The following is a 15,596-nucleotide window of genomic DNA, read 5'->3' on the forward strand; positions in this document are numbered from 1 at the left end:
CATTGAATGTTTGTACCCAATGTCTATTGCACATCTATGGCAATCCTGAAATTTTAATGAGTCTTCACTGTGGCCAAGATGGATGCATTGTTCTCTGCTGTCTTATTGGAATGGTGCAAAAATATTCTACTTAATTAATATATGTATACTTGGGTGTGAGGGAGAGAAGCAACCCAATGGAACCTGTGAGGTTTTTCATTGTTTGCTCTACAAGGAATCTCAGACAGTATTTATCCTAACCTGAAGAAATTGCCTTGCAAAAAGCATGAATTCTAAAATTCAAAAAGCATGGGTCCTTTCTCCAGTTTGACCATTCAAATATATCCTTCTAGGTTGTCCAGTTCTGTACATGTAATATATATCAAAAATGTGAATCCTAGGTAAATCCATATAATAGAAATAAAATAGTCCGAGCACCAGGATAATATTAAAACAAAAACTGTTTAATACAAAAGCTAAAGCTAAGCTTTCATCGGCCAACACTGCCGATATCATCAGAGCATAATACAAGATTACTGGGAGTCCTTTTTATATTGCTGGACTGCTCTGCGCCCGGCTTCTCAATCTAGTTATCGGTCCGTCCGTTTTCTCTACTTGGTTTGTTCTTAAAAGGCACGCGTCTCTTGATATGTTGGTATCTTCCGAGGTTACTATTTTCTTTTTCCTGGGTTCAATCACTTTCTTTCTGCTAGCATACACAAAAGTTGAAAAAGCAGGATAAAAAAAAGTGATGCTTTTGAATTTTGGTGCTTGAGAAGACTCCTAAGAATAGCCAAGATAGCCAAAATAAAGAAAGAAATGAATTGTAAAACTAATCAATCTAATGTTCTTATTTGAAATACTATGACCAGACATGTTTTTGCATAGTTTGCAAAGACCTAATTCTCTTGAAAAGTCTCCAGTGTTGGGAAAGGTAAAAAGAAAAGATGAACAGCAACAAGTTGAATGAATAAACAGCAGACATGGGTGAACCGCTGGAGGATTTGATGGGCTAAATTGGAACAGATCGTCTTGGAGGTCTATGCAGTTGCTAAGAATTGACATTGACTTGATGGCATGTAATCAGTCCATCAATCCTATCACCTTTATATTATATTATGATTTGATTGTGCTTTTTTACAACAAAATAATAGACACCTCTGCCATTAATCTTCAGGACTCATACCACTAAATTCATCAGTATGGTTGCAAGAGAATCTGGAGATCATAAACAGATATATGAATGAGATATGATGATATGATATGAGATATGATGCTATACAACAGAGGTCCCCAACCTTTGGGGCACCAGGGACCGGTTCCATGGAGAGAAGTTTTTTTGTGACCAGGGGTGTGTGGTTTTGTGTGCTGCCTGCACCCCACAGATAGGGCTTTGCTTGTTGTGCAGACCAGTTGTTGGCATGCCGTGGCCTAGGGATTGGGGACCCCTGGTCTAACAGAAAAAGGGGGGATAGGGGATAGAAAATAAAGGGATAAAAGGGATAGAAAATAAAGAGGGCTAAATCAGAGAAGGTAACATGGTAGGAGAACCAAGATTTTAGCTTCTTATTGGCTCCCCCATTTTTAATACACTGGAGTTTTCTTTAAACTTCACAGTCATAGCTGGTCTACCCCACCAAATCTGCAGCTCTTGAGAAAGAAATGGCGCGTTTCTAATTGACATAATCAAGGTCTCTCCCCTTTCCTTTCTCCATTCAAAGATGTCCTGTCCACATAGAACAAAGGACCCCAACCTTTTGGGCACCAGGGATTGGTTCCGTGGAAAGAGGTTTTTCCATGGACTTGAGGCTGCGTGGTTTTGTGTGCTGCCTGTATCTTGCGGATGGGGCTTTACTTGTTTGTGGGGACCGGTTGCTGGCATGCTGCAGCCCAGTACCAGTCCATGGACCGGGGGTTGGGGACCCCTTCTATATAGTAAATGACTGAACTATTCATTATAGTATTTCTTTGATACTTCCTACAATAACTCACTGAATATAATGGAAAATATGCATTATAGTAACTTCAAAAGTATGTTTTCTATTCTTGACTGTTTTACACAAGTCTTCAGCAGTTTTCTACAATACTTGTAGTAATTTACATACAGCATGCTTAATTATTTATTATGTGACACAAACTAGATCATCACAAACTTATTTTGTTGTCCAGTATTAATTTTCGTGTTCTGTTTTAAAACATGAAAATACAATAGACCTTTCCTAACATTGCCACCTAGTTCTTCTTCTCTGAGGTACTTGTTTCGGTTTAATATTTAAAATACAGTCCATACAAACAAAAACTGCATGTGTAACCTGCATTTTTAAAAGTATTTTTTTAAGATAATTTCAGTACCAGTGTTTGACCCTTCATTCTTTTCAAGTATATAGTGGTATGTCACAAATTAAACTTGAATATTTCACTAAACCACCTCTGTATGATGTTCTAGAAAGAACTCGATATAGTTAAAGGTCTCATTTACCGTACTTTCCGGCATCTAAGACGACTTTCTAAAGCATTCAAATTGGCGCTGAAGTCGGGGGTCGTCTTATATGCCAAGTCGTCTTATATGCCGGAAATTACGGTAGTTTCCGGTGTATAAGACAACTTTCTAGGCATGCAACTCGGCGCCAAAGTCAGGGGTCGTCTTATATGCCGAGTCATCCTATACGCCGGAAAATACGGTAGTTCTTTTATTGAGCTGGTTTAAAAGATTGTGTGAACTTACATTTAACTCGTGATTTTATAGCTGTCATTTCTGAAATGGCTACCATGCACATGTTGATATACGATCAAGGATAAATGCACGGTAGTTCACGTGGGAGATAAAATGTGGGCTTTTAAAAAGTAAGATAATTGTAAGAATTGTTCCTCACCAATGTTTATGGAGATTCTCAATCATCCAGGGCATGGTTGTCTCAAAGGTTTTTTTTCAAAAAGGCAACTGGACTTTGTTTTTCCTTGAAGACATTTGGCTTCTCATCCACGAAGGGACCCTGGGGAAGCCACTCCATGCATATATAGACTCCCAACATCCACAAAGAGGGAATTCCACTCAGACCAATTGTCAGCAGCATCAATTCTGTCACCTACAACATTGTGAAACATCTAACCACCTTATTAGCCCCTCTGGTCGGTAACACCACCCATCACATCAACAATTCACAGGACTATCTCAGCAAGGTTTTGAAACTAAAACTGGATCTGGATGAGACTATGGTTTCTTATGATGTCATTTCACTCTTCACCTGCATTCCAACAACTAAAGCTATCATGGTAGTGAAGAAACAATTGCTACAAGTCACACAGTAGGCGACAGTCTCACCCCAGGCCACTGCTGGCCCTTTGTCTGACCACTGCATATTGGCTTTGTTGGCCCTCTGCCTGGCCACTACCTATTTTAAATACAATAAAAGTTTCTACAGACAAAAATACGGCTGTGCCATGGGTTCACCTGTGTCTCCATTGTGGCCAATCTGTACATGGAAAAGGTAGAAACAAAAGCCCTAATCTCCTTCACAGGAATTCCACCCAACTCACTTAGGACAAGATTAAAACACAAAAGTGGAAGCCTTCACCAAACACATCAACTCTGAACAGATACATTAAGTTCACTAAGAAAAATAGGCTGGTCTTTCTGAACTGTGCAGTACACATTAAGGAAGACAGAAGCCTTAACACTGAAGTTTACAGAAACCCTCCACACACAGATCAGTATTTACATTTTGATTTTCACCACCCACAAATGGAAGTGATCAGAACCCTACACTACTGGGCTGAAGATTTGCCTACCAGCAAAGATGGAAAAGAAAAAGAACTAACACACCAAGGAAGCCCTCAGAACCTGTGGCTATCCCAACTGGGCCTTCATCAAAACCAAAAAAAGACCCAGCAGAACCTCCTCCATAACAGACAAAGAAGAGAACAACAAATGAAGCAATGTTGTCATTCCATATGTTGCAGCAATATCTCAAAAGCTCAGGAGGATTTTCAACCAACACAACATACATACACAATTTAAACCCAAAAATACACTAAGACAGAAGCTTGTCCATCCCAAGGATAAAACACCCAGACACAAAATAAGCAATGTGATATATGCAGTATAATGCAATGAGACACGCAGATCTGTACATTGGAGAAATAAAACAACCACTTCACAAATGCATGGCACAACAGGAGAAGAACAGGAGAAAGAAATACCATCAGGACAAGATTCATCAGTCCATCCATATTTGAAAGACAAAGGTCACTCTTTTGAAGACAGCAAAGTCCACATTCTGGACAGAGAGGACTGTTGGTTTGAAAGAGGGGTCAAAGAGGCCATCTACGTTAAAACTGAACACCCTCTCTCAACAGAGAGGGAGGGATATGACATCCCCTAATTCCTGTTTCCAACAGAATCCTTGCAGCAAAGTACTCAGACAGAGTACAACTGACCAGATGACTGCAAGGAAATAAATCCTTCCATTCTCCACCATTCAGTCAGAACTGAAGAAGCTTCTTGGATGAGAAGCGAAACATCTTCAAGGAAAAATAAAGAAAGTCCAGCTGCCTTTTGAAAAAGTATCTTGGAGGGTGTTCCTCACCAGTTACTATCAATAGCAAATATGATGCTGGACAAAACTCAGGAAGAAATGATAATCTGAAAATTCTGCTTGGCTAAAAATGCCCTTGGGTAAAATAAATGAGTATTCAATTGCTAATGAAATAAGAAAAAGTTCAAACCATATGCATTTTTATTCCCAAATGCTAGCATGCTGCACTTACCATTTTTGTGTGATAAGCCTTTTTATGGTAAAGTACTATATATCATATAAATGTTCATACTATTTTCTAGATAATTTTGTATATGGTTTATTACTTCTTACAATGGAATATGCCTTTTGAGGGATGCAAATATTAGCTGTTTTCTGCTAGCTGCAGTCAAGATATTGTAGAATCATTCAAGAAAGTGACTAACTTTCCTACAAGAAGACTTTCTTTTTGGCAGATAACATTTTCAATTTTCAGTTCATGTGAACTTTCAGCTTTGGACTTTGGTTAAGTCCTATTCTCTTCCCATGCCTCTTTCTATATTTTTAATGCTGGGAAGAATTAATTTTCCTAAAGGGCAACTGGGACTGTTGTGGAGGGATGCTATCTCCCTGCGGGCGGCCGCCCACTGCCACCAAAGGCCACACAAGGATAGCCAAAGGATGTGTCCTACGGGCCATAAAATGTTCAGGTCTGCTTCAGATGGTGCCTTGAATGTTTTGGCTATGCAGTGAGTTCTAACAGTCTTATCCCAGTGATGCCCAAAGTATAAAACATAAGCCAAGATTTGCAATCATTCTTTGGGGCCAGCAAATATACTGGATACTAAGTGTTAAATTGGGGCTCTTTCACTAAACAGCTACCACTGGGAAGAGTTTTGCCTGTTCAGAAAATGGCTGGGATGATGAACAACCCTGTAAAATGTTTGTAGTATGATATCAAGGAGAAAGGTTAACATGTCTGCTGTGCAGATAAGATGGTTTTGATAGAGTGGTAGCTGAGGCCAGGAGGAACTTCTCCGAGCTTTTCCATGGAAGGCCTCTGGGAACCTCCCTTGGCCTTCTTCCTGTTGGGTGAGAGGAGGAGAACACAAGAGCAGAAAGCATAGAGAAGTGGCTGGAGGTTGGGTTAGGCCTAGCTTCATGGGAGTGTTTATGTGCATTCAAGTACCGAGCCTTTGGATGTCCTACAGTGCATACTGGGAGAATAAAACGTGCTTCTATGAGGGAGGCAAGCAATAAAATAACTGCCAGGAGGACATAGACATTTAGCAATGCACTTTGGGATGGACACCCTTTGAATGGCGCAGGAGCATGAACAGATTCCAGAAAACAATGCAGACTACAGGAACCATTTGCACACCAATCTGAGATACAGACAACATAGATTCATCCCCAACAGCCTGCGCCTGTCTTCAACAGTGAAGGGACACAGGCAGTGGTGAGATTCAGCCAGTTCCCACCACTTTGGCAGAACCGGTAGCTAATTTTTTTGTTGCCCAGGCCCAGAATGGACTTCCGGAAGCAGCATCCACACAGAGAACTGGTTGTTCACATATTTGAATCCCACCACACAGGGCAGAAAACATCCTGCAGCCAAGAAGTTTCCACACACATTTTGCACTACTCAGGTGACCCTGAGGACACAGGTAAATCTCCAAATGGCCCCAATGACTCTCTAAAAGAATGCAAATGACCAGCTGTCTGCAAGGAATATAAATCTTTCCATCCCCACCATTCAGTCAAGCTGAAGAAGCTTCTTGGATGAGAAGTGAAATATCTTCAAAGAAAAACAAGAAAGTCCAGTTGCCTCCTGAAAAAGCACCTTTGGAATGTCAGGATAACACAATGCCAAACCTGTGATTTACATATTTGCATCTGACATCAGGATGCAAGGAGAAAATGAGGGGTTATGTTGTGAAGTTGCTACACAAGTGTCAGTGTTCCGTGTTTATCGATAGATGCCAATATCCACAAACACTAATTTAGTGCATGTATTTGTGAGATCATGTGTTAACACTGGTCTAGTTTTCTGAAAATTATATATCACAAATACTGACACAAATTACAGAGATTTATATTTTTATACAAGAAATACTTAGTGCTTTTTTTCAAAAAAAAAAAAAAAGTGCCAGAACTCACACATGTCATACAACCCGCCTTGCCTACCCTACAGCGTTTCATCCAAAAAAGATGCCGGAACTCCGTTCTGGGTGTTCTATGAGAAAAAAAGCCCTGGAAATACTGATTTATGTTTGCAGAGACTTTGGATTATGAATAACTGTTTCTGGTCCTATTGACTGTAATGGGAATATCAAAATACATCATAATTGATATTAATGAGCCATTTGTAGGTTCATTGCAAAAAAGGAACATAAATAATTCTTGTGTTATGCATTATATAACTACCCATTATTTAGAGAGCCCTTTTTTTGTAAAATGACAACCTTAGCATTGCCAGCAATATTGAGAGAAACTGTTTAGGTTCCAAATAGCACTATCTGACTATATAAAGCAAACAACTAAAGAAGGATTATTTCCCCTTCTTAATAGCTTCTTAAATATAATTTCGTAGGAATCTATACATTTGGTAAATAAATTAATCCAAACATTAAGACATCAGAAATATCCTTCTGCAAGATTTGCCTAGTTCTGTTTTCCAAGTTCCACTGTGAGCAACTGCATGCATTTGGAAAACATTCAGACAAGGATTGGAAGCAAGACCCTCTTCTCCGACCATTCCAGTCCTGCTACCTCTGAACCAGTCGTCAGAATTAGGAGCCACTGAAAGCTTTATCTTCTTTTAACATTTTTAGCTGGTTGCTAACCCATGAGACCACTTACCTTCTTATCCCACAACAGCTACATTAGTTCAAGAGATTTTGATGAAGGGCTTTATCAAAATATTTTTGAAGATTCAAGTATGCAATGTTATTGGTTGGCAGCCTCTAAAAGTGTGAGAGAACTTACCATACAGAAGACCTTTTCAGCAAGACTCATTCTTCTACATGTTTGCTTGCCTTCTTTTTGATAGCACTTTCAACCATTTCCCATGAAGAAATGTCAGATTAACTGACTTACGCTTTTCTTCTATCATTCCTTGATCTCTTTTAAAATTGAGGTGAAAATAGTTGTTTTCTAATTCTCACAAAGAGGTGCTAATGCTAAAGATAAGTTGCATGTTCCTATGAGAAAATCAGCAATTTCATATTTAACTTCTTTAAGACTTTTGGATGTACACTATTTTAATCCAGATATTTTATTTTCTAGTTTGTTAATATGTCTTTCATGTCTCATTACTTCTATTTGTCTCAGTTCCTCCAATCCTCTAAAAATCTACTTCAAGTGCAGCCATCTGATTTATATTTTTACAATAAAGATAAAAACCAAGAATTCATTCATTTTCTCTGCTACTCCCCTAGCTTTCTTCGGTATATCTTTAATGATTCCATCATGAAGGATGATAATCATAATAAAAGCAGTGCTGAACTTTAACAATGCAAGCTCAGTTCATCAGGAGCATTTGATATATCAAACCAAGATTAAATTAACAAAGATCGTTAATATAGAATTTCCACACAGGCTCTTCTGGAGAAAAGTAAACTTTCTTCCAATCCATGTTTTAAATTATGTTGTTATTGTTATGTCCTGAGCCTGTGCAAGCAGGCTCGGGGCATTGCAAGCGGTCCCGGGCAGGTGCAAGTTGCCCGGGACCAGACAGGCTGTCGCCAGTACTTGTGCGCATGCGCAAGTGCTGGCGCGCCAAAAGTTGCAGATTGACCCGGGAATGGCCTATATAAGAGGCCAGGAGTTTTGGGCGTTGTTGGCGTCTTGTACCTTGTATGCTGAACTGAATAAAGAAGTTTCCTGAGAACTACAACTGCTTCTCGTGTCTTGCCATTTCGCGAAGGATGCAACACTGGCGACGAAGGTGGGATGCCTTACATCGACAGAAGAAAGGTGTAAGCTTACCCGAGTGAGTCCTGAGCGGCAGGAACGGCGTTGACTCGGCAGCTACCCGCCAATCCAGCGAGTATCGGGGGTAGGCTGGCTGATAGACCCTTCCTTTCTACAAAATGGCAAAAATTGGAAGGCTTTCGGAATTCGACATCTCACATCCGGAGAGGTGGGAGTCCTACGCAGCCAGGGTGGAAAACTATCTCAAGGTAAATCAAGGGAAGATAGTTTAAAGGCTGCCACCCTGCTGTGCGTTTGTGGTCAAGACGCATTCGAAATCGCTGAGAACATTGCAGCACCTGTTCCTCTAGACTCTGTCAGCTACGCAGATCTAAAAAAGCTACTGAAGGAGCACTTCCAGCCTAAGTTGTCCGTCATCGCGTGGCGCCACACCTTCGAACAGAGGGATCAACGACCTGGAGAATCGGCCAAAGAATACATTGCTGCGCTGAGGAAAGCCGCTAAACACTGTGAGTTCAAGGACCTCGAAGAACGACTGAGAGACAGATTTGTATGCGGACTAAGGCATAGAGAGATACAGCAGAGACTTTTTGCCAAAGAAGACTTATCATTCCAAGATGCCTTGAGAGAGGTCACTGCAGAAGAAGCAGTGGGTGGTGCCATCAAGAACATGCGGCCGATCAGAAGCATTCCAGATGCTGCGCCCGTGCACCAGGAATGAGTCCAAGGGAACTCTGAGGAGGATCCTGACGATGAAGTGGACCGTCTCTACCCCACGAAGGAAGGGAAACAGAAAGGAAGCTCTTCAGCTCTCCCCAAGTGCCTCGGTTGTGGAGGTCGCCCAAGAGAACCGACTGCAAGTTCCGCTCCGCTATCTGCAGAGCATGCGGAAAACAAGGACATATTGCAGCTGTGTGCCTGGGCCGTCAGAAGGTACAACCTCAGGAAGAATTGCGCCTGAAAGGTACCAGGGTCCCAAGCCAAAACAGGGTGGGGTTTTGCGCTTCGCGAAGAAGCATCTATAGGACAGGCACACACAAGCCCATTAAGAAAAAGCTGTCACTTAAGGTGAAGCTACAAGGGGTTCCATTGGCTATGGAACTGGATACGGGGTCTGCACTTTCAATCATTTCCATGCAAACGTTTAGGAAGATTTGTTCCGGTAGTGGAACTCAGGCCAAGCTGAGGCCTTCTGACATTGTGTTAACAGACTTTCAAAACTCCAGAGTGTGTGTTAAGGGGGAGGCCACCCTTAACGTACAGTATAAGGATTTTGAAGGTCCACTAGATCTAATAGTAGTAGGGGGTGAACGAACGAGTCTCATAGGACTCGATTGGTTTGAGGCCTTGGGAATACACGTCACAGGGCTCAATAGTCTGCAAACACTTGACCTACAAGAAGTCTGCAAAGAATTTGCAGATGTTTTCAGCCCCCAGCTGGGCACATACAAAGGACCCCCTGTGTCATTAAAGCTAGACCCCACTGTCACTCCCATTAGAATTAAAGCAAGAAGGGTCCTTTTTGCTTTAAAAAGTAAAATTGACACTGAGTTGGACAAACTGATTCAGCAAGGAGTTCTAGAACCTGTTGATTCCAGTCTCTGGGAAACCCCCATTGTCACGCCTCTCAAGGCAAATGGGGACATTCGCATCTGCGCTGATTACAAATGCACTCTGAATAAGGCATTGCAGCAACATGCCTATCCTGTTCCTGTGGTCAGTCATATTCTGGCCTCCCTCAAGGGGGGGCGTGTTTTTGCAAAGCTTGACCTAGCTCAGGCTTATCAACAGCTGCCTGTTGATGATGATGCTGCTGTCGCTCAGACCATTGTGACCCATAGAGGAGCATTCAAGGTGAAGAGGCTACAATTTGGAGTAAATGTCGCTCCTGGAATTTTCCAAAGCATAATGGAAAACACACTACGGGTATACCAGGGGTTTGCCCCTATTTTGATGATGTCTTAATTGCAGGAGACTCTACACACAATTTAGCTGACAGATTAAGGGCTGTTCTGTTAAGGTTCAGGAAAACGGGCCTCACGCTTAAGAAGGACAAATGTAAAATTGGGGTGCCTTCTACTGATTTTCTGGGATTCAAAATTGATGCTACTGGGATTCACCCTGCTGAATCCAAACTGAAAGCTATTATGCTCCAAGGCCAAAGTCTAAGGCCGAACTACAGGCTTTTCTGGGCCTTCTGAATTTCTACAATTCTTTTCTTCCATACAAGGATAGTGTAGCTGAGCCTCTTCACAGGCTATTGGACAAACAGGCAGTGTGGCAGTGGTCACAGAAACATGAAGCAAGTTTCAATGAGGTCAAGGCCTTACTCACTTACTCACTTTCAATGAATCCCTTCCTGTGTGCATCGCTTGTGATGCTTCTCCTTATGGGGTAGGAGCTGTACTTAGCCACCTCAGGGCTGATGGAACTCAGGTTCCTGTTGCATACTACTCCAGGACCTTGTCTTCTGCTGAGTGTAATTATGCTCAAATAGACAGGGAGGCTTTAGCTGTTGTTACTGGAATTAAAAAATTCCATGATTTTTTATATGGCAGGCATTTCACGGTCTTCACTGACCATAAGCCTTTGTTGAGACTGTTTACCACACGTAAGCAAACTCCCCAAATCATCTCCCCCAGAATGCTAAGATGGTCTATCTTTCTTTCTGCCTATGATTTCTCCCTATTTCATAAACCAGGGAAGGAAATGGGCCATGCTGATGGCCTCAGTAGGTTACCCCTGCCGGTAATAGAAGCTGACCCTGCACCAGCTATCAATCTTCTCTCCATTCAGGCCTTGCCAGAGATGTAGCCGCGGAATCAGGCACAGATCACACACTTTCACGTGTCCTTTCTTGGGTTTTATCTGGGTGGCCAGAGAGCTGTCCTGGCACTGAGTTTCAGAGTTTCTGGTCTAAAAGGAACGAGTTGTCCACGTTCCAGGGTTGTCTGCTTTGGGGAAGCAGAGTTGTCATTCCTACCTCAATGAGGACTAGGGTCTTAGGCTCCCTCCACGAGGGTCATCCTGGCATTGTACGCATGAAGGCGCTCGCGCGCAGCCATTTGTGGTGGCCTGGGTTAGATAGTGACATTGAAGCTAAGGTGCACGCATGCCACCTTTGCCAATGCTCGCGCCCCAAAATGCCCCAAGCTCCTGCACATAGATGGGAGGAAACACAGTCTCCATGGTCTAGGGTGCACATTGACTACGCTGGGCCCTTTCAGGGTCAATTCTTCTTGGTCCTAGTTGACAGCCATTCAAAATGGCTTGAGGTTGTACCTGTATCTTCCACCACCGCTGCAAAGACTATTCAAGAACTGAGGGGGATTTTTGCTGCACAGGGGCTTCCTGACGTCCTCGTGTCTGACAACGGCCCTCAATTCACTTCTTCGGAATTCCAAGCTTTCTTACAGGCTAACATGATTCGTCATGCCACCTCTGCACCATTCCACCCGTCCACCAACAGTATGGCTGAACGCATGGTTCGCATCACCAAGGACGCTTTGAAGAAAATTACCTACGGAAACTGGCATCACAGGTTGGCTGACTTCCTCCTTTCTTATCGCACTACACCGTCCACTTCTACGGGGAGGAGCCCAGCTGAACTTCGTTGGGGGCGCAAACTGACTACCAAGCTTGACCGGTTGCATCCGGATAGACTGCCTTCTTCTTACACACACCCCAGGGCACCTAGACAACTCCTTGTGGGTGCCCCGGTTTGGACTCGTAATTACGGGCCTGGTCATTCATGGGTCCCCGCTGCTATATCCAGGGTCACAGGTCCTCTGTCTTACAAGATGTCCCTGGACAACGGTCGTGTCCTGCGTCGACACATCGACCAGCTTTGCCCTAGACGGGACCTTCCCGCTGAGACTCCTGGGTCTTCTCCAGGGGGGGAGGGGGACCCCTTTGGGCAAAGGGAAGGGTATGGACTGCTGCCCATCATTAATGAGGAAGCTACAGACAGCTTATCCCAAGATTCCACGAGTGCTCCAAACAGGAATTCAAGGAGCCCAACTAGATACCAGGCATCAACGCCTACTCCAGCCAGGGAGTCACCCCGGGGGCATAATCACTACTCACCTGCATCACACAGTACTCCAGTCAGGGAGGATACCCGGGAGGATCCCAATAAACCATTTCCCGCAAGAGAGCTGGCACACACTCCATCTAGTTGGCCCGACACTACCCCTGTCCCTAGAAGGGAGCAAACATACAGGGAGGTGGTCAAGGAACCAAATCCCGACTACAACACCTCTGACTTCACTCAGGGGATAACTGAGTTTTGGGACAGTACTGAAAACCCCACAAGCCTGGGGACAGAATGGGAACCAGGGGACAGACAACCTCCTGACAGGTCTTGGACGGACCTTGGAAGTTCTACAGAATCGCCCAACAGTGACAGTCACTTAAAGGGGCCAGAGAGCCTGCAGCAAGGCAGGACAACCAGGTCAAACAAAGAAAGAAGCCCTGGCCTGACGAGCCCGGTGGGCAAGCAAGCAGGCCCGGCATTGGAGCACAGTCCTTGGGAACCTCCGGGTGTAATAGGGGGGACAGATATGCATCACCCCTCAGTCAAGGGATACTTGGCAGGTACCCAGAAGTTAGGAGGTCACAGAGAGCCAAGAAATCTCCTAAGTATCTAGAAGATTTTGTAACTCTATTGGCAAAACAGAGTTAACAGAGGGAACAGAACACTTAGACTAATGGAAGCAAAAGTAATACCTGGCATAGGGTAGTATGGCACTACACTCGCAATGGGTTATGTGTTACTATGGCATGGTTAATAGTTTTAACCCGGGGGGAAGGGGTGTTATGTCCTGAGCCTGTGCAAGCAGGCTCGGGGCATTGCAAGCGGTCCCGGGCAGGTGCAAGTTGCCCGGGACCAGACAGGCTGTCGCCAGTACTTGTGCGCATGCGCAAGTGCTGGCGCACCAAAAGTTGCAGATTGACCCGGGAATGGCCTATATAAGAGGCCAGGAGTTTTGGGCATTGTCGGCGTCTTATACCTTGTATGCTGAACTGAATAAAGAAGTTTCCTGAGAACTACAACTGCTTCTCGTGTCTTGCCATTTCGCGAAGGACGCAACAGTTATCAAGCTGGAAACCTACATGTTACGTTTCCAAAATAAAGAATATAAAAGATGTGAATTATAGCATCCAACAATCTAGTACTATCTTATCTGAAGATAGTAATGTTGAAGGAAAAGTCTCATCTTGGTTCATCCAAGCCAGGGATAAATAAACAACATGGCGATTGCTTTAGAAAGAAGGTTGCAGTTTATTGAAGAGCCAGACAGCAAGATGGTTCTGGCAGAAAAGAGGGGGGTGGAAGGCCTGACCACATGTGGGTAGTAGGTTTTTATACCCTCTCAAACCTTTTGTTTGAAGTAGTTTCCTGTTCCTGTTTCAGGCTTTGTATTTCCTGTGTCACGTATTCTGAGTCTGGGTGTGTCTTTCTAGAATTCTTGATAGTAGTGGATTAATCCTATTATGGACCAAGGGTTATATCCTGCTTCCCTGGTGCTGGAGCTAATGACTCTTAGAGTTTGGGTAGGGTATGCAGATTTTAGGTGTCTTTGTCTTCTCCTAGCTGGGGCCTTTCTGATGGTTTACATCTGCATTTGTACAGAGCTGGCTTCTGCTTGGGACAGAGAGACTTGGGGGTAGGGTTGGTATCTGCTTTTAAAATCAAATCCTTTTGAGGAAATATATTTTTCTGCCCTTTTAATATTTCCTTCTCTGGGGGGCTGACTTCCCACACAAGCTTTATAGAAAATTTAAATCAATTTGCTATATTAATTTTAGCATATTTTTTGTGGTAATAGCAGGGTTCATATTTTGAGTCTAACCATTAAAAAAGCACTTACATCAGCCCTCTGCTGATCAAAATGTCTTCTTTCAGCTCTGCCATCTTCAGCCTTTTCACTGCTTTGCTGGCATCCTGCCATAAACAGAAGGAGAGGAAAAAGGAATTTGGGGAAGTGTGAACAAAAGGAAAGAAAGATGTAAAGGGGGGGGGGAAGGGAAATACACTGAAAGGAACCAGAACTGTCAAACTGGAATGATCCAGCTGCCCAAGGATGCCTGGCCTGGGGAAAAAATGTGAAATCACTTTGAGATATGCCTGACGTCAAACAGTTCCAAAAGCATTCCACTGGGATGCCATTGGAAGCTTTTAATCTGATCAAGGGGGGAGGGCCAGGAAAAGAGGCAAACTGTAACCTTTGTGCAGGAATACTCAGATCCAGCCTTACTTTTGCTGCAACCACTATCCTTAGCAAAAGAAACGATCACTTCAACCAAGTGGAGTCGAGGGTCTTTCCCTAGGGACTTAGTTGGGTAAGGTCTGACATTTTCTATGTTCTGGCAATGATAAAAATCAAGTTTATTTGTTTATTTATTAAATGTATTTGCTGCCCATCTCACCACATCATCAATAATTTAATATCAAGAGTAGGTAAAACTACTGAGGGAAGTTAGCACCCCGAGAAGGAAATATTAAAAAGGAAAATATATTTTTCACCAAAAGGATTTTTTGAAAAGCAAAAACCAAACCTGGCCCCAAATTTCTTTGTCCCAAGCACGAGCTAGCTTCATACAAATGCAAATGTAAAACCATCAGGAAGGTTGGAGCCAGGGAACTCAAGACAAAGAAACTCTTAAGAGTCATTAGCCCAGCCCCAGGGAAGTAGGAGATGACTTTTGGGATATAATAGGACTAACCCATTACCATCAAGTATACCATAGAGGCACACCTAAAACTCAGGTCAGATTACGTGACACAGGAAATAGCCTCAAAGTTCATGCCACAGGAACAGGAAACTATTCCAAACAAAAGGCTAGAGGGGACATAAAAGCCTACAACACCATGTGCTCAACCCTTCTCTCCTCTGTTCTTTCCTGAAGAACCATCTTTCTGCTTCTTCAATAAACTGTAATCTTCTTCCCAAAGCAGTCGCCATGTTTGCTTATTTATTCCCGGCTTGGATGAACCAGGATGAAGACTTTACTTCTAACACAACCTTAATACCAAGTTAAACTTTATGGTTTTATAACTAGTGTGAATGCAAAGACATGGCTTTAGTATACAGCAAACAACAAAAGCTTATAATTGGAACATTAAAAGAAAAAGCCAAAGGCTTCATTTTGACAGCACAAGAG

This window comes from Crotalus tigris, unplaced genomic scaffold (genome assembly GCF_016545835.1).
Source record: "Crotalus tigris isolate CLP2741 ecotype Arizona unplaced genomic scaffold, ASM1654583v1 scf7180000017685.4511686, whole genome shotgun sequence".
NCBI classification, from domain to species: domain Eukaryota; kingdom Metazoa; phylum Chordata; class Lepidosauria; order Squamata; family Viperidae; genus Crotalus; species Crotalus tigris.